At 34.2% G+C, this 25,965-nt stretch overlaps 1 protein-coding gene across 8 annotated transcripts in view; it reads left to right on the top strand.

The window, feature by feature from the left end:
- Positions 1-25,965, top strand: part of NPFFR2 (neuropeptide FF receptor 2) — a 364,459-nt gene that overhangs the window by 153,545 nt on the left and 184,949 nt on the right. The window contains exons 3-5 of one of the 8 annotated variants that reach the window (XR_006597017.1): positions 2,021-2,081; positions 3,917-3,979; positions 5,469-6,005. The exons of 6 other annotated variants lie outside the window; for them this stretch is intronic. The gene's annotated coding sequence lies outside the window, so the exon portion shown is untranslated. Of the gene's footprint in view, positions 1-2,020; positions 2,082-3,916; positions 3,980-5,468; positions 6,006-25,965 lie in introns of those variants that run through there. One more of the 8 variants, XR_006597016.1, reaches the window with a different exon arrangement.

The following is a 25,965-nucleotide window of genomic DNA, read 5'->3' as shown; positions in this document are numbered from 1 at the left end:
CAGAAAGTTATGAGAGGATATCAAAATCCAATTCAGGTCATACAGCATGTCCTATCTGATTCACTAGACAGTGGAAACAATGTATTGGATAACAACTCTTCCAGATTAATGGATCATCTCATTTTTTGTCTTAAAGATACATTGAAATTTATCACTTTTAGTCCCTTAATTTGGATTCATGCTAGCTTAATAAACTTGGGAATGATGTGATAGAGTGGAATTACTTTAGCCATTGTTTCTCCATACTCCAGGAGAGGTTTAGGGTATTGAAATGTAATAGGTCTTATAGTTTAAACAAGAGACATGACAAATTGCTGGCCTATTATGGATTAAAAGCATTAATACATATAAATAATTTAGAACATTTCCTGTTCCAGAGTGAAAATATACAAATATAGCTGTGAGAAATTAATATAGTGTAGTTCACAAACAACATAAATGATCAACAAGGACAGGTTATTCCTAATATTTGACTCCATACTTAGTCATATCCTCATGTGAATCCCGAGCACTTTTATTACTATAGAGTCTAGTTTCTGTCATTGTTACCTAATTAATTTTTGATCTTAAGTTATTTGATTTTGGAAAATATTCGCTGAAGCCTATTGACTCAAAGAAGATAGACAAATGCAACTATCTGAAAATATAAAGGTAAACAAACCTCAGAAAAACAACATTTGTGGGATACTCCATAATTAGGTCTTTTAATGTTAATATGAAAAATTTCAGTAATTCCAAATATTATTTATATCAAAAAGCAGTTGCATCTTCATTTACAGTAAAGATGTAAAGAGCTGTGTCCACTTTCATGCAGATAGTTCAAATATTCCTCAAAGAAACTTTTATGGCAGAGAGTTTGAAGCAGTAGAAATTGCAGACTTAATTGGACTCAGAATATAACAAGATATTTAATGTGATGATGGTGAAAATTGAGGGTCCATCAGTTGAAAAAGAAATGCTATGTATACTGTCAGACTTGCTGAATGATTTCTAAATACTCCTCTTCCCTTCTGTCACTATCATTGGTCTACTCGATAGGAAAACAATGTGTGAGGAATTTTTTAAAGGAATTTTCCAACCTTAATCCAAATGAGGGGCACCCAGAGTTGAGGTCACCATGAACATAGTTTTACTTGAGGGTCTGGAGTTTGAGGTTTACATAGGCCAGTGTCCAACCCCTACCTACAGAGAAAAGATGATGGCTTTGTGTTTCATATTAAAGGAAGGAGGGAGGGTGGTCATGGCAACAGATCTATGTGATTGCCAGTGGTGTGGAAAGGTGTATATTTCCTTGGTCCAAGCCTAATTGTGGATTGGAACTGAGAGGTACTTGCAGGTGGATTGGCAGGGCCAGGTAACAGTGCAATGCAGAAGTGTCCAGCTGAACTGCATACTGTGGGTGTTGTGCATTACTCTGATCCCCTCTTTTGGACCAAGATATTTATTTCCTCCCACTGCTCAGAGTATTGCTTGCTAACAACCAGGAACTGCCATGGCCAAAGGGAGGAACATCACTTAAGGATAAGGCCTCCTTGTGGACAACAGCTTGCATCCAATAACAGGCCAACATAGGGGCATAAAGACCTAGGCTTCTTACCTCTAATCAGAATATCTGAAGGGCATCCCAGGATCAAGAATTCCCTGTGAGATGGCTAAAGTCTCAATTGAAGCTGCATTGGAGTTCACCTTTGCCTTCATTCTATTTTGCTGCTGTCACATCCTTATAGGTGCTGTTCCTGAAATCACATCCCTTCTTTTCCTCTTCCTATCTCTGCAATCACCTGCAAATTTCTGTCTCAGAATCTCAGGGAATCCAACCTATAGCAGATGCTGGTGAGGATGGTTCTAGGAGCAAACTCTAAGAACTCTAAAATAAAATCAAATTTTGGAACTGAATTACATGTTGGCTGGCCCTGGGATGGAGTACTAATAGCCTTGGTCATATCATTGTTCAAACTTTCACGGGTCTTTGAGAAGTACTAAGGAAGCAATAATTATAATGACTGATTCTCTTCTTAAGCCCTCATAGCCAGTTGAATTCACCTTCTCTGTCACTGAAGAAGAAAGATTTGTTCTCAAGAGTAAGTTTCTCGGTTTATATATCAGCACAATGGAGAATAGTTTTACTGTGTTTTACTTAAATCAGGAGGATTAAATAAAAGTTTCTGTAACGTAGAATGAATTCACAATCTCCCTCACCATTATCACACAAAATGCTTCCGCTAGGCTGTCCACTTGGCTTATAGAATGCTGGAAAACTTTCTTATGTCACCCAAACAGGAAGTAAAATATTTCTTTCTGAAGAAACCACCTGTCCCAAAGGAAGAACCTATAAATACTGACATTTGGGAGACTTTAAGAAAACAGTCATCTTGAGGGGCATCTGGGTGGCTCAGTCGGTTGAGTGTCCGACTTCGGCTCAGGTCATGATCTCCCTGTCCGTGAGTTCAAGCCCCGCGTTGGGCTCTGTGCTGACAGCTCAGAGCCTGGAGTGTGTTCAGATTCTGTGTCTCCCTCTCTCTCTCTGCCCCTCCCCCACTCATGCTCTGTCTCTCTCTGTCAAAAATAAATAAACATTAGAAAAAAAATAGCCATCTTGTGCTTCAGGTACACTATAGAAAATTCTACCAGTCCACAAGTCCATGCATGACACAAATTCTGAATCAGGCTTTGTAGAGCTTCATTCATATATGAACAAACAGGGGTGCCTTGTTGATTCAGTCAATTGGGCATACGACTCTTGATTTCAGCTCAGATCATGATCTGAGGGTCATAGGATTGAGCCCTGCATTGGGCTCCACCTGCTTTAAGATCTCCCTCTGCCCCTCCCCCACTTGAACTCTCTCCTTAAAATAATTTTCTCTTTAAAAAAAAAGCAAAAAAAAACCCAAATATGAACAAACATGTTAGTGTTACAGAACCTACAGAACTGGTCTGAATCACCTGGTGTAAGAACCCAACAACACTCGGAGATCCTGGAAGGCAAGAGGTTTATTTCATGTGGGGGGCGGGGAATCAGAAGACATCACTCTCCAGAGATCAGAGTCCCAAGCATAAGCAGAGGGATCAATTTATAGTCTGTTACTTCCACATTCCACATTAGTAGGAATTTGGCACCTGCAGCTAGTGGGGTAGGAAGAAGAACCTGGAAGGGGAGTGGGGTCTTTGGTGGGGAACTGGAATTTCCCTATCAGTCCTGTCAACCGTCTTATAACAAATTTTTCCCTATCCCTATCAAAGAGCTTTAATTTGGAGAATTCACCAAAATACCGCAATAACATAAAGTATCTTGGAGAAGTCCATGATGGTGCAGGAAGTAAAACAAACCATTTAATTAATATCCTCATAGAGTTAAGAGAAAGTAGTGCATCCATGACACAATAAGATGCTGAGGGAATAGGCAAACTCCCAATCAACTGTGAGGGTAGAATAAACTTTGTCTTCAAAAATATGCAACCTTTTATTGGGAAAGCTACTGCTCTTCCAAAACAAGGGAATATTGCAAGACAGAAGTAAAGACGGATATTAGAAACCAAATCTCAGAAGAAACAGAGAATGCCCAAAAAGTAAAGAGCTCTCCCAGGACTGTATCTGTGCTATAGATCTAGAGAACAAATTGGTTGTGATTAGAGCAGGATACAAGGTATTTTGCATACAAAGATATGAGAATTCCCAGAGGTATTTCTCAAAAGTAGTAAGCTGATCAATGTCTTGGACCTTGTTTAGAGGCATGTTAGAGTTAAGCCACAGAATCTAAGGAGGAACAATTCTAGTATACTCTGTGAGCCTTCAAGAAGCAATATTTGCATACTTAAAATTCTGGTTTCAATATTTGATATGCCTACAGTATATTGGGAGTGGGGACGAGGGTAGTATAGGCATATTAATGGTAATAGAATAAAATTTTGCTTTGCAGGAGGTCAGCAAATGTGTAAAATTTAAAAAAGAAAACAGCTTGCACCTTGTTAAAAACATACAGGTAACTACTGGAAGAAACACCTACAATAGTTGCTTCGGGCTAAAGGTCTTGGAAAATGAGGATGGGTGGGACGGAACTTATAGTTATCTTTATAAACTGATTAGTGCTTTTCAAGTTTCTAAATTATTTATAAGTATTCTTTGATAAAAGAGAAAGCCTATTTATTGGAAAAATGAAATTGTGCTTTATTATTTTTTTAATATATGAAATTTATTGTCAAATTGGTTTCCATACAACACCCAGTGCTCATCCCAAAAGGTGCCCTCCTCAATACCCATCACCCATCCTCCCCTCCCTGCCAACCCCCATCAACCCTCAGTTTGTTCTCAGTTTTTTAACAGTCTCTTATGTTTTGGCTCTCTTCCACTCTAACCTCTTTTTTTTTTTTCCTTCCCTTCCCCCATGGGTTTCTGTTAAGTTTCTTAGGATCCACATAAGAGTGAAACCATATGGTATCTGTCTTTCTCTGTATGGTTTTACTTAGCATCACACTCTCCAGTTCCATCCACATTGCTACAAAAGGCCATATTTCATTCTTTCTCATTGCCACGTAGTATTCCATTGTGTATATAAACCACAATTTCTTTATCCATTCATCAGTTGATGGACATTTAGGCTCTTTCCATAATTTGGCTATTGTTGAGAGTGCTGCTATAAACATTGGGGTACAAGTGCCCCTATGCATCAGTACTCCTGTATCTCTTGGATAAATTCCTAGCAGTGCTATTGCTGGGTCATAGGGTAGGTCTATTTTTAATTTTCTGAGGAACCTCCACACTGCTTTCCAGAGCGGCTGCACCAATGAAATTGTGCTTTAGAGCTATTGCAAATGGTACCCCAGGCTGATTTGCCCTGGCTTTAATCAGATTATAGTAATGGAACTAAGCATTAAACATACTTAAAACATGGGATTCATTATAACAAAGACTTGTTTAACTTTGATAGCTATATGCTGGACATTGAAAATGCAAATGGAATTTAAAACCCAGCATGCTTCATAAAGTTATATCAAAACAAATTAAACATGTAGTTAATTTGTAAGCATATGTAATGTTCGATTATAATATATGCATAATCTATATTAATATTTTAAATAATGTCAACTAAAATGCAGTGTAGAGATGTTATGTATAAGGGGATCATTAAATATTTACAAATCTAACAAAGTAATTGCACTTGTCTTAATGTGATGCATTTTGAACATAATCATTTTTACTTTTCATGAAATTAAGTTAGAATAACCTTTTTTTTTCCCTGAAAAAATAGGGGACTAAAATATATCTTGGAAATGGTATACTTCATTAAACCTTTAACATTGATACATTTGTAGTGGAATTAGGTAGTGTCTTGGTATAGTAACGGGTGCAGTCTACGAAGATTTTTAAATACATGATTTTAGGTAACCTTTAATTCTAGTTAAAACACCATCTGTGAATTCTGAAGTCTTTGGCATCATATATTCATTGCAAATAATTCTTCTTTTCCCTAGGAGACCACATGCCCTGGTTTGCCCAAGACTTCCCCACTGCCCTCTTGTTTTCCCATCCTAATTAATAATATCATCTCTAACTGACAACATAGTGCTGGTTCAGATGTCAAATTATATTGTCACTCTACTTCTCTGTGACTTAGGGAATTATCCAAAAGAATAGTCAAAAAAGAATTTTAGTCCTAAACTACCAAGTTAGATTTTTTTTTTTTTAGTATTGCTTATTTTGTTAAATCTAGTCCTGAGTGCACTTTTGTGCCCTTTCCTTTCTCCACGTGGTCAGTAAGACACTTAAATCAGGAAGACTGTGACTCATACTCTGAAGGTCAATGAATCTGCCTCTTCATAAGAGACTTAATGTTTAGGACAACCTTGACCCGTAACATGAATCTCTTAGTGCTGTTGTCATTCTATGATGCATTTGTACTTGTGTCTAGAAGGCTAGTGTCCTCCACTGTAGACCGCTAATGCCTATCCAAGTGCTTGAATAGAGTTATTTCAAAGTGAAGCCAGACTATTAAAACATTTTAAAATCAACTGGATGAATTCTCTAATTTAACATAGAGTCAATGGTTTGAATACCTTCTCACTAACCTGGTAACCTTGTTTATTTCTTGTTCTCTACACATCTCTTCTAACTGATCTATAACTATATGTTCTTCAGGTCCTAGTTTAGGTAAGACTTCCTCTGGGAAGTGTTTCTAGCTTCTCAAAACTCCTCTAGTACTGTCACATGGTACAGTGAATTCTTGTTTAGTTATCTATAACCCCTAATAACCTATAAGTGTTACCATGGTCCATGGCTGTAGAGTCAAGCACAGATTTATTAAATGAATTGATTTATGTGACCACATCAGAACATACAGTGTAATTTTGAACACTACAGAGAGAAGTCTTGCCTATTTGGTAAATTCACTTTAGATTGTTAGTACAACTTTTGAAGTGGAAGGGAGAATAAGAGATCTTGGCAGGAACAGTGGTCCATCTGTTAGTTGAGGCACTGATGGAGTGGTTCAAAGTGGTTTGGCAGAGTTGAGTCTCTAAATCAGCAGACATGTCCATTCTACAGGCGTCACTTGTTTATCCCTGTTCAAATCATGGAATATAGGAAGACTTTGGTATCCATATCTTTGTAGCTTTCCTTTGTTTATAAATCTAATTTTCCTTTGTTTATAAATTTTAATATTCAAAATAAGAAAAATACCTATTTCTTATGTGCAAAGAATGATTAAGACCTGATCCCAAAGGAAGTCACCTGCTCAGAATGGCTTAAAATCTCATTTTCCGGGGCGCTTGGGTGGCTCAGTCAGTTAGGTGTCCGACTTTGGCTCAGGTCATGATCTTGCGGTCCGTGAGTTCGAGCCCCACGTCGGGCTCTGTGCTGACTGCTCAGAGCCTGGAGCCTGTTTCGGATTCTGTATCTCCCTCTCTCTCTGACCCTCCCCCATTCATGCTCTGTCTCTCTCTGTCTCAAAAATATATAAATGTTAAAAAAATTTTAAAAAATCTCATTTTCCTTTTGTCTCATGGTTTTCTTCACCACGCTTTCTGTGCCTTTGTGCATTGTGATCCTTTTACTTAGAATATCTTTACCCCTTTAGCTACCTGTCGTATTCCTATTTATCCTCCAAGACCCAGCTTAATTGTTTTTTGGAGTCTCCCTAAAATCCCTTTCAAGTTTGAGACTCTCTCTTCTGTTTATCTTTTATTCACATACTTTTTTTAAAAAAAATCATGAGTTCTTTTTTAAAAACTCATTTTTTTAGTTTGTTGGCTTCTATAACTCTATTGTGAACTTATTTAAGGCAGGAGAATGTCTTTTTCTTCTTCTCCATCTACAGAAATAGCTCAATAAAAATCCCCTTAATTTATGAATAGATTCAAATCCACGAGTGGGACTAATTAAAACATGTAGAACTATAGGAAACTGAAGAGACATCTCCTTGAATTCTATGTCTTTGACATATTAAAATCCTTGCTATGAGAAAATCTTCCTAAAGATATCGGTATCTAATTATTTCTATAATACAAAAGGTATTGGGGAGAATTGAGAATGAGAACAATGTATCAGTCTTCATTTGACTAATGAATATGTAAAGCTTTAATAGGAATTTTTAATATGGTGAACTTTTGAGGGAACTGGTAGCATAATAGTGACTGTTGCATGCAATAAATATAAAAATAAAAAATGAACTTGAATCTTGTCATATTTCAGCAAGATATTTCTTTTACTGAAAGATGGAACTTCTATGTTGCATTTCAAGTACACATTTAAGTGTTACAGCAGAATAGAATTGTGACCCAAGAATTGGCCTCTGAAACTTACATGCCTCCTTCAAGTGGTTGCTTTGAAATATCAAAAGATAGCTCTTGTATAGAAGAAGAAATGCTTAAGTAGTTCAAATATTATTCAGAAGTCATTTAGTGAGCAGAATTCAAGGCAAAAAAAATTACAAAGATGAACATGACCCTGTCTTTGCTTTCACTGAGCTCATGATCTAGTGAAGAAGAAAAGTAAATCAGAAAGTTATAATTCAGTGATCTAGGTGCTTGATAGAGAAAATGAGATGACTACCATGCTTTGGGGGATTACATTGGTGGCTTATTTCCACTCTTCCTTTGTCCCCATGCATGGTTGCAGAGGTTGTAACCTAATTTCTTATTTCATTACTACATCATACCTTCAATTCATGTTTTCAATTTACCACTTACTAGCTTTGTGATCTTGAGTAAGCTACTGAATCCTGAGTATTAGTTGCCTCATTTATTAAATAAGAAAATTTCTTTATCAAATAAGAATTATCTCTGTCTTGCAATGTTGTTATAACTGTTTAATGAAATATTTAAACACTTAGCATGGTCTTAGCATATAGCAATTATCAACAATTATTTTTTTCTGACACTCTTCACTATTTTATCACTGATGGGATTCAAGGGGAAGCATTAGGTTATTTATAGGTTTACAATGTGATTTGCATTGGAAAACATTCTATGATCACTTTTTCCATTTTGTTCAATCCATGCCATGATGCCGTGAGTGACTCCAAGGCAGGAATTGTGGTTCCATTCCTTTTTGTAGTCACAGAGCCTATACTATGTTCAATTTAAGTGCTCTGTAATTTGTTGGGGATTGGATAAACCTGAATCGTATTTATTTTTAACTAGGAATAAAAATTGAGCAAAGCTGTGAATGATATCATAATCTAAGCAGTATAAAACGCATATAGTTTTAATTTCTAATTCTTCCAATTATAGTTGACAGGCAGTTACTACAGATAATTGCCATCCTGTCTGTCAATGTCAGCACATGGTGGAGAGATATGCTCTGATTTGATTTAATCAACAGCAGGATTACTGAGAGGCTCTGATTCTAGAAGTTTTCATGGGGTCCATTGATACGGAGAATATTCAATTTAATTTCCAGAAACTAGGTCAAGGAGAAGAAAAACACATTTCTGGTGGGTGAGTGCAACAAAAGAGACAATAATAATGGATTTATGATTAAAATCCAGCATTTCTTTAGAAACTCTAAATCACTTTTGAACATTCTAGTTAAGGACCAGTCTGACCTGGTCAGTAGTAGTGGATTTTAGCTTTTCTTCTGTGTGCAACCAAAGTTCATAAAGTTGCTTGCATGTGCCTTAAAAATGTCCTTATAAGCTATTGCTGCAGATATTTAACAAATACAGTTTAAAATAGGGAAATGTTGTAGACATCCTGATTCACCAGAAATGGGTTAGGGAAAGCCAATCAAAATTTAACCCTCTTAAAAAAAAGCTAATGCTATCCAGTAGAAAACCACTTTCTCTGAAAAAGCAACTTGAAATTTCTAAATCTTGGGCTTTTATCAAGATAAATATTAACAGACTGAAAAATATGCATATCTTCTTTGCTTCACAGAAGCCAACAAGAACATTTTACAGCTTAATAATAAAAATGCTTATTTTTGTTGGTAGTATATACATAAAAGTTATTGAGTGCTTAGTCTATTCTAACTGCCATGAAAATTGTTAGATATTTTGTGTTAACATTTTCATGTTAATGAAGCAGATTAGCTATCTTGCCTTTTACAGAACTTCAAGGTTAAGTAAATTTTTCTAGCTTGTAAGTTATACAGCTGGAGGACTTGAATCCAGATCTGTTTGATGTCATCATAGAGACCATGGGTGGGAAAGTCCATGCACCCCCAACCAGCAGTTAAAAATTTTAGTCTCATAAGTAAACTCAAATTCTTTTTCATTCATACACACACCCACCCAGCCACACACACACACACAGAATAACTAAAGGAACTTAATAGAGGTTAAGGCTAGTCTTACCAACTGATTTAACAGACCTTAATTCCAGCTGATTTTGTCAAAAGTTTAGATGGATATTTGGAAATTTTTGTCAGGGGTGTAGAATTTAATGAAGTTTGATAAAATTATGTAAGTGCAGAAGTTTTATATTTTTAAATTTAAAAACTTTAAGGGGTTGCCTGGGTTGGTTGAGGGCCCAACTCTTGGTTTTGGCTCAGGTCATGACGCCAGGGTCATGGGTTTGAGCCCCACATAAGGGCTTTGCGCTGAGCATGGAGCTGCTTAAGATATTCATTCTCTCTCTCTCTGCCCCTCTCCCCCACTCGCTCTATCTCTCAAATAAAATAAATGAGAGGTATATCATTTTCTATTAAATTAATGCAGAGTGTATTTCAGAATAGGACTCTTCTTAAGAGGCTCATATATTTAAAATCGTCACAGTCTCCAAAGTCATCTCTCACAATGTGCATTTGGGTGAGTGAAAAGCCTACTACTTAGAGCTCAGTCAGTATAAGAGGCCCAATGTATAAACACAAATTTTAATAAGTCTATAATGGTGTTAACGATCATTAAACAGCAGTTGGTAGATAACATTGAATTTCTATTCACATTCAATACAACTTGATTTCTTAGTTCTCAAATTTTACTGTGAATTAATTACATTTGTGATGTGTGATGTTTCTCCTGAGTTTGTATCAATAACATTTCAATTATCAATTCCTTCTGTGTACATGAAACAGAGCAAACTACTTTGTTTTTAATATTATATGTAATGGTGGATGAAGTGTAACAGTGAATTTTTAATATCTGCCTTGACCAGTGATTGCTTTTCAATCTATCTTGAGGGTTTTCTCCACTCCACATGTACCTTGGTGGTTCAAATTGACTGAAGTCGGGATGTTGAAAGGAGAAAAATGGAGAAGTATGCAGAAAAATGGAACACTTGATTTCAAGGTCAATTTAGTCTCTTTTTGTGTTTTAACTTTATTTTTAAAAAACGAATACTAAAAAAATTCTGGAAAAACACATAAGCAAAGACGAAAGTATATACATCACTGATAACTGACACAGAAATAATTGCTGATAACAGTGGTTTTTAAGTCCCATATCTCTTGTACTCCTATGTGCAGAACACTTAAAAAAGTCATAAATATAGACATTTAATGCTAATTGGTAAGAACATTATTCTCAGTGGAAACAAAAGTGGATCTTTCTGAACCAATAAGTGCTACTTACCAGATAATTTTAATTCCATTCACTTCTAAGCATATGGGAGTATTTCACTTTGTGTACCTTTGGTCAGCTAAGGTCATGTGTGATAAAGTCTGAACAATGAGTTTTAATCAGAAGTGATGCATGCCCATGCTCTTATGGAGTCAGATCATTTATTTGTAAATGGAAACATTCCTTTCCCATCTTACGCGATAAACAACAGCTTTCCAAATGACCAGGCCATTGGTTTGAGTAAGAGCGAGCAACAGAGCCCCCTCCTGACCGGCAAAGGATCTATACCATGACCAAGAAAAAAACCTGTTATTTTAAGCCATTAGGATTTTGAGGTTTGTTATGATAACATAATTTAACATGTCATGACAAATACAACCCCAATTCTCATTTTTCCGCCAGATAACTTTATCCTCATGAAGGAAGGAAATCTGAGCCAAAGCTTACAGAGAATAATAGATATTTAGGTCAAAGCATGTGGATGTTATTAAAAATTATGTTTAAGGCAAATTTCTCAGTTGTAAGAATATGCTGTGTGAGTTAATAAATCAAAGTTTCAGTAAGAAATTTCTCCTTGTTTTATGAGGACTATAAATATAATGATCTTTGTAGCAATGAAAATCTAGGAAACCAAGGGCTAAATGATAAAATAACAATGCCTTCTTAAGCATGTCCCTAAGAGCAGGCAGAGTTGTTTTTATGAAGAAACACTTAAAAACCAAATTCATGAAAAAGACAGTGTTAATTACAAATATCGGGAAGAAAAAGGGAGATAACTGCAAAACCTATAGAATTTGGATTAATACAAGAAGTAGTTATAACAATTTTTTGCCAATGAATTTAAATAGAAAATGCCAAAATATGTATAAAGCCTCCATATAAATGATCAAAGCTCACATAAGAATAAAATAAAATCTGAGTTTTCTAGTAATTATTTTAAAAATCCAAAATTAAAAAACCTCCCTAAGAATATGATTCAGGAGTCCTATTGAGAATTATACCAAACATTTAAGAAAGACATAATAACCGTACACAAAGCTTTCCTTCTGACCTCAAGAATGAGACAAGAATGTTTGGTACACCTTTTTCTACTCAATAATGCACTGATAACCAGCACAATAAATAAAAGTGAAATAAAGGAATGATATATGAAACAGAAGAAATTAGTATTCAAAGAAGATATGAATTGGTAATAAATTAATCTATACATAACTTATTGTACATGCATTCTTTAACAAGATTAGTTACAAGGACAGCATGCAAAAAATTCATTGTATTTTGACATGCTGGAAAATATTTAGAAAATGAAAACACTACCACAGTATTTTTAAGAATATCAATTTCCTACTACTTGACAGAAAGTTGACCTATGTAAATTGAAGGCTCTTTATGAATTGGAACATTCACTAGTCTACATATGTTAATCTTCTGAATTTGAGCAATGGGTCTTCTGCAGTCCCAATCAAAATGCTGTGAATATAGCAGAATTGGGTAAAGGAACTAAACAAAAAAATTGGGGTACAATTAGAGTATGTGGGGTCAGTGAGTTCAAGGGACATGGAAAGTTACCAGGACCTTATGGAAACAGAAAAAATAATATTCTTCAGATGGTCTCCATTCTTACCACAAGGGTGGAACAAGAAACATTGCTGCAATTTGATCTAACAGAGTAGAAAGTCCAAGTCCGTGACTTTGACTGTAGAATTAGTTTGTAATAAATATAGAATGTGGAGCATGTTAAAATGAAAGTCATTTGAGGTAAGTACAGATGTCCACTGACGTCTCCCTTGGATGAAGTTCTGGAGAAGTTCATGGTTAGAGTTTATGTAATAAAGAATGAAGTAATTAAAAGATTTTTAGTTAAAATAAAAGGATTAAATTGAGGCTAGGCTCTTGAGAGCTTATTGATCACCATATTGCAAACCTGTTTCATCATTTGTGAACTTTGGACCTAGATAATGTAGAAAAGAGATTAAATATTTACTTTGCCTTCTCTGTGCTGTCTGATACATTGTTTCATGCAAGGAAATTTTAAATGGAGTAGATTTAAAATAAAGCCCAACATTTATCGTAGTTTACTAAACTAACACACTTAGTTTTTTTCTTTTGTGGATCATGCTTTTGTGTTGAATCCAAGAAAACTTTGGCAAGCCAAGGTCATAAAAATTTTCTCCTTAGTTAAAACATTTTTCAAGTTCTAATTTTTACATTTAGGCCTATGTTTCATTTTAAGTTACGCTTGTATTTGGTGCTAGGTATCAAAGTACTTTTTTTGCATATAGATATCTAATTTTTTAAACACCTTTTGTTGAAAAGAGCATTATTTTTCCACAGAATTTTCTTTGTACTTTGGTAAAAAAAAAATTAGTTGGACTTATATTTGTGGGTTTATTTCTTCTGTTTCACTGATCTACTTACCTAATGTTAATACCACTTTGCCTCAATTACTGTAGATTCATAATATCTTGAGATTGGATAGTATTCTTCAATTTCTTTTCTTACAGCTGTTTGGTCATAGTAGGTCTTTTGTATTTCCAAATGAATTTAAGAATCACTTAATCTTTTTTTTTTTTTTTTTTTTTAAATACCAAAAAAGTGCTTGCTGGTTTTGTTTGTTTGTTTGCTTTCAGGATTGAGTTGACTCTGTAGATAAATTTAGGGACAATTCACATCTTCACAATATTAATTCATGAATGTGGTAGAACTCTGTATTTAAATATTTTAACGTTTATTTTTAACAATATTTTGTGGGTTCTGGTGTGCATATATTGCACATTTTACCAGACCTGTTCTTAAGTACTTCACATTTCTTAATGTTATTATACATGATGTTTTTTAAATTTCAATTTTCAATTATTTGTTGGTAGTGATAGAAATAAAATGGATTTTGGTACAGAATTACTTCACACCTTTTAAATGTGCTAATTAGCTTAATAGCTTATTTATAGGTTCCAGTGAATTTTCCATATATACAATCATGTTGTATCAGTAAATAAAGTTTACTTCTTTCCAACATGAGTATCTTTTTTCCTTTGCCTTGCCTGATTGCATTGACCAGATCTTCTAGTACAATGTTGATTAGAACTTGCCTCTTGATATTAGGAGGCAACATTAACTGTTAAACATTTCAATGATGACTGTATTTCATGTCGAGAAACTTGTGTTATTAGTTTGCTGAGAATTAAAAAAAAAAATCTGGAATAGGTAGTGGATTTTGTCAAATGCCTTTTCTATTATGTGGTTTTTCTTTCAAAATTTGTTTATATGGCAAACTACATTGATTTTTCAATGTTAAACCATTCCTCAGATACACTGTATTTGGTCATTTGAATGAATTATTCTTTTTGTACATTGGTGAGTTTGATTTACTAAATGCTATTAAAATTTTTGCATCTATGGTTATGATTGAAATTACTCTCTAATGGTCTTTTCTTGCAATTATTTGGTCTAATTTTGGGACTAGCATTGTTAATGCTGGCCTCGCACAGTGAGTTGGGAAATATGTATTTTTGGGGGGAAGTTTTTGTAAAATTGGTAGTATTTCCTTCTTCAGTATTTGGTAGAATTCACCAGTGAAGTCATCTAAAGTTTTCTTTGTAGGGATGTTTTTAAGTGCAAATTTAATTTTTTAGCTATATAGGATTATTCAGGTTATCTGTATCTTGTTTAAGCTCTGGTACTTTGAGGGAATTTTCCAACTTTATCTAAGTTGTCAAATTGATTGTCCTAAAGTTTTCATAATAATGTTTAACATCTGTAGAATATATAGTGATGTCACCTCTCATTCCTGATATTATGATTTTTGTTGCCTTATTTTTCCTTATGTTTATGGTTAGAAGTTTATAAATTTTACCAATCTTTACAAGCCAGCATTTGATTTCATTGATTTTCTCTATTTTTTTCCTGTTAAATTTTATCAGTTACTTCTCTTTCTTCAGACTTTGTATTTAATTTGCTTTCCCTTTCCATGTTTTTTTTTTTTAAATAGAAGCTTTTACCACTGATATTTAGATCTTCTTTTCTAATATAAGTAGTTAATGCAATAGTTTTCCCTCTGAACATTGCTTTTGGAGCATCTGCCAACTTCTGTTAGCCTTTGAAAAAATTAGGTCTCTCCAAAATATATTTTACTTTCTTCTACGATTCCTTTTTTGACATGTGAGTCATTTAGAGTATGTTATTTAATTTCTAAATATTGGGGACATTTTCCAAATACCTTTCTTATTGATTTCTAGTTTAATTCTGCCATATTTAAGACCATTACTTTTGGGGTGCCTGGGTGGCTCAGTTGGTTAAGCTTCCGATTTGGGCTCAGGTCATGGTCTCCTGGTTCATGGGTTTGAGCCCTGTGTGGGGCTCTGTGCTGACAGCTCAGGGCCTGGAGCCTGCCTCAGATTCTCTCTCTCTCTCTCTCTCTCTCTCTCTCTCTCTCTCTCTCTCTCTCTCTCTGCCTCTCCCCTTCTTGCACTCTGCCTTTCTCGCTCTCAAAAATAAACATTAAGAAGCTTAAAAAAAAGTGTTTTAAGAGCATTACTTTTATGATTTCAGTAGTTTGAAACTTATTGAGAATTCTTTTATGGCTTAGAATATGGTGTAGCTTGGTAAATGTTTTGTGTGTAGTTGAAAATAATATGTATTTTGTTGGATCAAGTGTTCTATAATTATCTGATCAAGCTATTTGATAATTTTGTACATGAAAATAAGATAAGAATTTTATTATCCTTATGTTTGTATCTCTGTACTTAAAATGGTTTTTTTTTTTTTCCTCCTTTGGCTGCTTTTGAGATTGTTAAATTTTCACTGTTTTTCAGTAATTTAGGATGTACCTCAATAGAATTTTCCTTATGTTTATTCTTCCTTATGTTTATTATGGTTTGTTGGCCACTTTGACCAGCGGGCTTATTCTTTTCATAACATTAGAAACATGTTTTGGAAATCATTTTTTTTTTTCAAATACTTGTCCTGTTCCCTCACCTTCTCTCCTCCTGGGATTCCATTTGTATGTATATTGTCAACCCTCACTGAAGCCCATTCATTTTCTGTTTTTTCTAGTTGTGCTGCATTTTGGATGTTTTCTGTCACTGTGCATTCAATTTGAGTGATATTTTTTCTTTTCTAGTGTTATCAGTTCCATACAATACATTTTTTATTTCAGGTATTTTTTTTTCTTGAAATTCTAATTGTGTCATTTAAAAAATATTTTCCCATTTTTTAATTTATCATGTTCATATTTCCTCCACCTTCTTAAATATATGAAGTATGTTTTTCAAAAGATTACCAATGTTCTTTCCTTAGTTTTCTTTGTTCTTGTTCTTTGTTTATAATGAATGATAAATACCAACTCAAAGATTAGGATAGAGTTAAGGGTCCAGTGTCCTACCAATCTCACCCTTCTCTTCTGACTGACACACTCTCTCTCTCTCTCTCTCTCTCTCTCTCTCTATATATATATATATATATATATATATATATATAGGATAGAGTTATATATATATATAGGATAGAGATATATATAGGATATATATAGGATATATATATAGGATATATATATATATATAGGATATATATATATAGGATATATATATATAGGATATATATATATATATATATATATATATATATATACAGGATAGAGATATATATATATATATATATATATAGGATAGAGTTAAGGGTCCAGTGTCCTACCAATCTCACCCTTCTCTTCTGACTCTCTCTCTCTCTCTCTCTCTCTCTCTCTATATATATATATATATATATATATATATATATATATATATAATCATTGCTATTAGCTTTATTTCTTAAATTGTGGTACAAAGCATAGCATGAGATATACCCTCTTAACAAACGTTAAGTATACAGTACACTTAACTGTGTTATTCCTTTGAGCACAATTATGTACAGCAGAGCTTTTTCATCTAGCATAAATGGAATTTACATGCATTGAACAGCAAATCCCCATTACTCCCTCTCCCAACCCTTGGCAAGCAGCATTCTACTTTTTGCTTCTATGAGTTTGATTACTTTAGCTACCTCCTATAAGTGGAATCCATTTATATTTGCTTTTCTGAGACTGGTTTATTTTACTAAGTTTAATGCTCCTGCATCTAATCCATGTTGTTGCATATGACATAATTTCCTTCTTTTATAAGTTTGAAGGATATTCCATTGTGTGTGTGTGTGTGTGTGTATACACCACATTATCTTTTCATCTGTCAATGAACATTTACGTTGCTTGTACATCTTGACTATTGTTAGCAATGCTATAGTGAGCATAAGACTGCAAATATCACCTTGGCATCCTGATATAAGTAATTTTGTGTAAATACCCAAGGTGGGATCCTGGCTTATCTGGTAGTTCTATTTTTAATTTTTGAGGAACCTCCATACTGCCTTCCATGGCAACTGCACCTTTTACATTCCTATCAACAGTGCACCATGGTTCCATTTTTTTCCAATTTTTTTTTGCCAACATTTATTATTTAATATTTTTGATACTGGTTTTCCTAACTGGTAACTGAGGTGATATCTCCTTGTAGATTTGATTTGCACTTCTCTGATGATTAGTGATATTCAGCATCTTTTTAGATACTTGTTGGTTATTTGTATGTTTTCTTTGTAGAAATGTCCATTTAAGTCCTTTGCTTATTTTTCAATCAGGATATTAGTTTTTTTGCCTCAGTTTTTTCCTATTGAGTTGTACAAGTTTCTTACATATTTTGGATACTAACACCTTAGTAGATAATGGTTTACAAATATTATCTGCCATTCTGTAGATTGCTCTTTCACTCTTGATTGTTTCACTTTCTGTGCATCTTTTTGAGACAAAATAATTATAGACTTTACCTCATAGATGCCTATGGAAAGCATCATTGTCTGTTGTCTATTTTTATTTTTTATGGCAGAGCACAAGTATGGCAATAATATAAGAACTGTGTAAGGATCATCAATGTTCTTTGGTCGCCAACAGAAAACAAACTAGTACTCAAAGTGTGGTCTGCGGTGCCAATTTGTAAATTATTGGTTCTCAGTCCATGGATAAGGAAGTATAGAAATTAAACATATGCATTTAGAACTTTTATGAAAATTTGACTTTGCTGTGACATATAAACATGTGATCAGTTTTTTTTTCTAGAATTTTTTTTTATTTTACAAAGGTATTGATCTTGAGAGATTAAAAATTAAACTGGTCCTTCACTAGAAATGGTTTAAGAAGTATTATCTCTATCAATTTATGTGGAATTAATATTTTTGAAATCAATTAAAAGTATTTTAATTATTTTCTTATTGGAATTCTTTTGAAAAATTGTATTGCTCTAGAATTACTTAACATTCTTAAGCTATTCTCACATCCCATTTTGAGAAAGCACTTTATCAAAGCCATGCCTCTTTCATCTACATAGATAGTTAGGTTCTAGAATTTTTGATGATATAGTCAATAGTTTATATTTAAATATTTTTAACTTTACAACAGTGATTATAATATTGAAGACTCAAAGGACAATGATTAACCAAGGAAACTAAAATGAAACTATTATCATGAAGTTTCCCTTTTTCTCTGAATTGTTTGGACACAATTCTTGAACAACATAATTGTATTGTCTCAACTTTAGACCAGTTTTCTATTTTTGCATTCTGATATAAAGATACATCCTTTGGTAAATATCAAAGAAGAGTTTCCATACACTCAACAAAGGAATTCACTTGATATAACTGTCAAGGCTGCATAATATGAATAGTTGCCATTTTAGTTATTTTTATTACATTTTTGTCATATAGTTCCTTAATTTGACCTCTAATTCTTCCTTGAAATGTCTTTAAAAATTATTTTCTGGAGAAGAGGAGTTAAGATGGTGGAGTAGTAAGGGGACCCTGGGTTTTTCTCCTATCTTGAACACAGTTAAATCAACATCAAACCGTTTTGATGGTTTGAAATCAACCTGAGAATTAAGAGAACAATCTGTATAATTTGAGGGAGAGAACGTGGCAGCTCCTCTTAACAAGCAGATTGAAACACACCAAGGATCTAGTTTCCTTTATTTGATTTTTTAATTTTTAAAATTTTTATTTCATTCTATTACTATTATGTTGTTGTTTCCTTCCTCCAAAATGACAAGGTGGGAAAATTCACCTCAAAAGAGAGAACAGGAAGAAATAAAGGCCAGGGATTTAATTAATTCAGGTATAAGTAAAATGTCTGAACTAGAATTTAAAGCAGCAATTAGAGGGATACTAGCTGGGTTTGAAAAAAGTATAGAAGACACCAGAGAATCCCTTTCTGCAGAGATAAAAGAACTAAAATCTAGTCAAGCTGAAATTAAAAATGCTATAACCAAAATGCAAACCCAAATGAGGGCCATAAAAATGAGGATGGGTGAGGCAGAGAAGCAAATTAGCAAATAGAAAATAAAATTATGGAAAATAATGACGCTGAAAAGAAGAGGGAAACAAAGGTTAGGGATCACAAAGGCAGATTTAGGGAATTTATAAAACATAATAACACGTTTATCACAGGAATCCCAGAAGATGAAAAGAGAGAAAAAGAGGCAAAGGTTTATGTGAACAAATTATAGCTAAAAACTTCCCTAATCTGGGGAGGGATACATCAAAATCCCAGAAGCACAGAAAATTCCCACTAAATTCAACAAAAGCCAGTCATGGCCAAGACATGTTATAGTCAAATTCACAAAATACAGACAAAAAAACCTGGAAGCAGCAAGGGGGGGGGGGGGGAAGCCTTTAACATGAAAGGGAAGGACAGATCAGGTTTGCAGCAGATCTGTCCACAGAAACTTGGCAGGCCAGAAATGAATGGCAAGATACATTCAATGTGCTGAATAGGAAAAAAAAAAAAAAATGCAGCAAAGAATATTCTATCCAATAAGGCTGTCCTTCAAAGTAGGAGAGATAGAGTTTCCCAGACAAAAACTAAAGGGGTTTGTGACCAATAAATCAGCCCTATGAGAAATTTTAAGGGAGACTCTTTGGAGAGAAAAAAAGACCAAAAGTAACAAAGACTAGAAAGGACCAGAGAACATTACCAGAAACACCAACTCTACAGGTAACACAATGACACTAAGCTCATATTTTTGAATAATAACTCTAAATAATAACTCTAAATAATAACTCTAAATAATAACTCTAATAACTCTAATAACTAATAACTCTAATAACTAATAACTAATAACTAATAACTAATAACTAATAACTAAACTCTAATAACTCTAATAATTCTAAATAATAACTCTAAATAATAACTCTAAATGTAAATGGACTAAATGCTCCAGTCAAAAGTCATAGGGTATCAGAATGAATAAAAAAAAATCCATCAATATGCTGCCTACAAGAAACTCATTTTAGACCTAAAGGTACCTTCAGATTGAAAGTGAGGGGATAGAGAACCATCTATTATGCTACTAAATGTCAAAACAAAGCCAGAGTAGCCATACTATGTCAGACAAGCTAGATTAAAAAAAAAATGTAACAAGAGATGAAGAAGGGCATTATATCATAATTAAGGGTCCATCTATCAAGAGGATCTAACAATTATAAATATGCCTTCAAATTGTGAGCACACAAATTCATAAATCAATAACATAAAGCTCATTGAAAATAATACAGTAGGGGACTTTAAAACCCCACTTCAGTAATGGACAGATTGCCTAAGCAGAAAACCACCAAGGAAACAATAGCTTTGAATGACACACTGGACTAGATGGACTTAACAGATATATTTAGAACATTTCATCTAAAGCAACAGAATACACATTCTTTTTTAGTGCACACGGAACATTCTTCAGAATAGATCACATACTGGGTCACAAATCAGCCCTCAAGTACAAGAAGATGGAAATCATACCACTCACATTTTTGGACCACAATGTTATAAAACTTAAAATCAACCACAAAAAAACAAAATTTTGGAAAGCCCTCAAATACATGGAGGTTAAAGAACATCCTACTAAAGAATGAATGGGTTAACCAGGAAATTAAAAAAAAAATACATGGAAGCAAATGAAAGTGGAAACACAAACCCATTGGGATGCAGCAAAGGCAGTCCTAAGAGGGAAGTATATTGAAAATCATGCTATCTCAAGAAGTAAGAAAGGTCCCAAATACACAATCTAATCTTACACCTAGAGGAGCTAGAAAAGGACAGCAAATAAAGCCTAATGCCAGCAGAACAAGGAAAATAGTAAAGATTAGAGCAGAAATAAATGATAGAGAAACAGATCAATGAAATGCAGAGCTTGTTCTTGGAAAGAACAAAATTGATAACCCCCTAGACTCATTAAAAAATAATAGTAAAGGACCCCAATAAACAAAATCACAAATTAAAGAGGAGAGATCACAACTAACACCACAGAAATAAACAATTATAAAAGAATACTATGAAAAATTATATGCCAACAAACTGGACAATCTGTAAGAAATGGATAAATTTATAGAGGCTCATAAACTACCAAAGTTGAAACAAGAAACAGAAAATTTGAACAGACCCATAACCAGCAAAGAAATTGGGTCAGTGATTAAAAAAATCTCCAAACAAACAAAAGTTCTGTGACAGATGGCTTCCCAGGGGAATTCTACCAGCCATTTAAAGAAGAGTTAATACCTATCCTTCTAAAACTGTTTAAAAAAGTAGAAATTGAAGGAAAGCTTCCAAATTCATTCTACAAATCCAGCATTACCTTGATTCCAAAACCAGACAATGACCCAACTAGAAAGGAGAGTTACAGGCCAATATCCCTGATGAACATGGATGCAAAAATTCTCCACAAGATACTAGCAAGTTGAATTTTACAGTACATTAAAAGAATTATTCATCATGATCAAGTGGGATTTATTCCTGGACTGCAGTGCTGGTTGATTATTCACAAATCAATTAATGTGATATGCCACATTAAAAAAAAGGATAAGAACCAAATAATCTTAATAGAAACAGAAAAAAAACATTTGACAAAATACAGCATCCATTCTTGATAAAAATCCTCAACAAAGTAGGAATAGGTGGAACATACCTCAACATCATAAAGGCCATCTACGAAAGACCTACAGATACCATCCTCAATGGGGTAAAACAGAGCCTCTCCCCATGGTCAGGAACAAGATAAGGATTTCCACTCTCAACATTACTATTTTACATAGTACCAGAAATCTTAGCCTCAACAATCAGACAACAAAAAGAAATAAAATGCATCCAAATTGGGAAGGAAGAAATCAAACTTTCATTATTTGCAGGCCACATGATACTCTATGTAAAAAACCCAAAGACCCTACCAAAAAACTGCTAGAACTAATACATGAATTCAGCAAAGTCGCAGGGTATAAAATCATTGTGCAGAAATCTGTTGCATTTCTATACACCAATAGCAAAGCAGCAGAAACAGAAATCAAGGAATGGATCCCATTCACCAAAACAATAAGAGACCTAAGAACAAGCCTAACTAAAGAAGTAAAAGATCTATACTCTGAAAATAATAGAACACTAATGAAAAAAAAATGAAAGGGACACAAACAAAGACATTCCATGCTCATGGATTGGAAAAACATTAAGATGTTTATACTACCCAAAGCAATATACACATGTAATGCAATCCCTATCAAAATACCATGAGCATTTTTCACAGAGCTAGAAGAAACAATCCTAAAATTTGTATGGAATCACAAATGACCCCAAATAGCCAAAGCAATTCTGGAAAAGAATAGCAAAGCTGGAGGCATCATGATTCCAAATTTCAAGCTATGTTACAAAGCTGTAATCAAGACAGTATGGTGCTTGCACAAAAACAGACACATAGATTGATGGAACAGAAAAGAAAACCTAGAAATGGACCCCCTACTATATGGTCAACTAATCTTTGACAAAGTAGGAAAGAATATCTATTGGGAAAAAAAGTCTCTTCCACCCATGGTGTTGGGAAAACTGGACCACTTTCTTACACCATACAAAAAATAAAATCAAAATAGATGAAAGACCTAGATGTGAGACAGGAAACCATCAAAATCCTAGAGGAGAACACAGCCAGCAACCTCTGTGAACTTGGCTGCAGCAACTTCTTACCAGACATATTGCTGAAGACAAGGGAAATAAGAGCACATGTGAACTATTGGGACTTCATCAAGCTAAAAAGCTTCTGCACAGTGAAGGAAACAATAACAAAACTAAAAGGCAGCCTACAGATTGGGAGAAGATATTTGCAAACAAAACATCTGATAAAGGGTTAGTATCCAAAATCTATAAAGAACTTGTTAAACTCAACATCCAAACAATGAATAATCCAGAGTAAGAAATGGGCAGAAGACATGAATGGACGTGTTTCCAAAAAAGATATCCAGATGGCTAAAAGACACATGAAAAGATGCTCAATATCACTCATCATCAGGGAAATACAAACCAAAACCGCGATGAGATAACACCTCACACCTGTCTGAATGGTTAAAATTAACAACACAAGAAACAACAGGTGTTGTCCAGGATGCAAAGAAAGAAGAACCCTCTTGCGCTGTTGGTGGGAATGCAGACTGGTACAGCCACTCTGGAGAACTGTATGGAGGTTCCTCAAGAAACTGAAAATAAAACTACCCTATAATCTAGCAATGGCACTGTTAGGTATTTACCCAAAGAATACAAAAATACAGATTTGAAAGGAAACATCCACCCCAATGCTTATGGCATTATTATCAACAATAACCAAACTATGGAGAGAGCTCAAATCTCCATCTCCTGATGAATGGATAAAGCAGAGGTGATACACATACATACATGTACATACACATATACATATGTATATATACATACGTACATACACGTATGTACGTATATATACATACGTACATACACGTGCACACACACACACATACACAACGGAGTATTACTCAGCCATCAGAAAGAATGAAATCTTGCCATTTGCAGTGGTGTGGATGGAGCTAGAATGTATTATGCTAAGTGAAATAAGTCAATCAGAGAAAGACAAATATAATATGATTTCATTCGTGGAATTTAAGAAACAAAACAGATGAACATAAAGGAAGTGAGGTGTGGGAAGAGACAGAACAAACCACAAGAGCCTCTTAATGACAGAGAACAAACTGAGGGTTGATTGAGAGAGGTGATTGGGAGATGGGCTAGATGGGTGATGGGTATTAAGGAGGTCACTTGTGATGAGCACTGGGTGTTGTGTGTTAAGTGCTGAATCACTGAGTTCTACTCCTGAAACCAGTATTGCACTGTATATTAACAGATTAAAATTAAAAAGGGAATAGAGATATTTGATAGCTACCATAGAAAAAAATTCTTTGATCCAAAGAAATGAAAATATTGTATACAAAAAGATTATTTTCACAGAAAGTGAAATTAAAGGCAGTGAAATTTGTTAAACATACCAGAAAAAAATCCCAGAATTTTCTTTATCATTGAGTATACCTTGAAATGTGCTATTAGCTTGCATAGTCCTAGAACAGGAGCACAGATTATAAAAATGGTATTTCAAAAATTTTCAGAGGGATTGTTAGAACTGTGCTACTTTAGGTAGCCAGTCCATAACTGGCTGTTAGCAGTTTAGAAAGTTTTAAGAAGCATGCACTAGAATATAAATCATCACTCTGTTTAGTTCAAAAAAGTATTGGTATGACAAGCCAACATGCTTAGGGATATAGATGATTTACATTCTGACACAAACTTATTCATTACAAATCAATCAAATTTTAAATAGGACAGGGTTAGATCCTTGTATTTGTTAGGACTGTTTTCCGCTCCAGCAGACTATCTGATTAATTTTTATTTCATCAAATAGGCTTTACAAAAAAATCTTCCCTCAAATAACAAATTCAGAGGTAAGCATTTGCTTGTTGACATTGGTAAAACTACTCAACAGATCAGACTCTCCCTTCTCTAGCATGCTGACCTTTATCCTCAGGTTGTCACCTATGGTCAAAAGATGTTTACAATTAAGTCAGTAAAATGAAGAACCAGCTGCATCTGGGATTTTAATATGAAAAGTAAAAGTTTTCCTGGATGCCTCCTATAGATACTCTCTTAGCTTTCATTGGACAGAACTTTGAAATCTGGCATACCTAGCTGCAAGAGTAGATAAGTTTAATGTATGGCAGAAGTACTAGTGTTTTTAGGATTGCTGTGATACAAAGGATAGCTAGGTGATGCTGAGTCAGCATTTGACTCCAAACACTCAGTAGCTTGACATAAGTTTACTTGTTGCTTACACAAAATATGTGAGTCTGTGTGATTATCCATTGTAGATCTCTTCCATGTGGTGACTTCATGATCCTGGCTGCTCTGATTTTATGGCTGATGGATAGAGAGTAGTTCTCTAGTGTGCTTATGCTTCCCTGCTCTTCTTAGCTGTTTACCAAAATCAGTGTGTTTATACCCAAATCTGTTTATGCCACTTATATTTTACTGGTACCTGGTAATTTACTTGAAATGCTATGTCATCATGGTACTATGTAAATACAAAAAGGGTGGTTTTATTGAAACCTGGTTGAATGTTTTGTGAGGAAGTGATAAGGTGTAGCCACTAAAAATTACTCTAAGTTTGGTACAAGAACCCAAAGAAATCTAAAAGGATTCTGAACTCAGGTTGTTTTGCAGGTATTTGATTTCTTGCTCCAGTTAAAAAAAAATTAAATTGGAAATCATAGGTAATATATTGTAAGGGTGAACTATTTAAGAAACACAGATCAGCCTGGATCTACAATCAGAGAAATTGTGTGTAAGGAAATTATTATGGGCTCAGATCTAAAGACAAGAGGACCTTTATTGTATTTGTCAAATATTCATCACAGTTTATGATTTTGACCTTTATCATTAAATATTCTGTTTTGCAATCTTTGTACTGATTTTGAGTGGTTTAATAATGGAATGGAATAGAAATAGCTTTTACCCACTATTGTTAACTGAATCACTTGCTGCATTTTAAAAGAATTTTAAAAAAACAAAAGTCAAACTGACT

The sequence above is a fragment of the Felis catus genome, chromosome B1, assembly GCF_018350175.1.
Source record: "Felis catus isolate Fca126 chromosome B1, F.catus_Fca126_mat1.0, whole genome shotgun sequence".
Lineage (NCBI taxonomy): Eukaryota > Metazoa > Chordata > Mammalia > Carnivora > Felidae > Felis > Felis catus.
The sequence above is the reverse complement of the archived record's forward strand: the minus strand, read 5'-3'. Positions and strand labels throughout refer to the sequence as shown.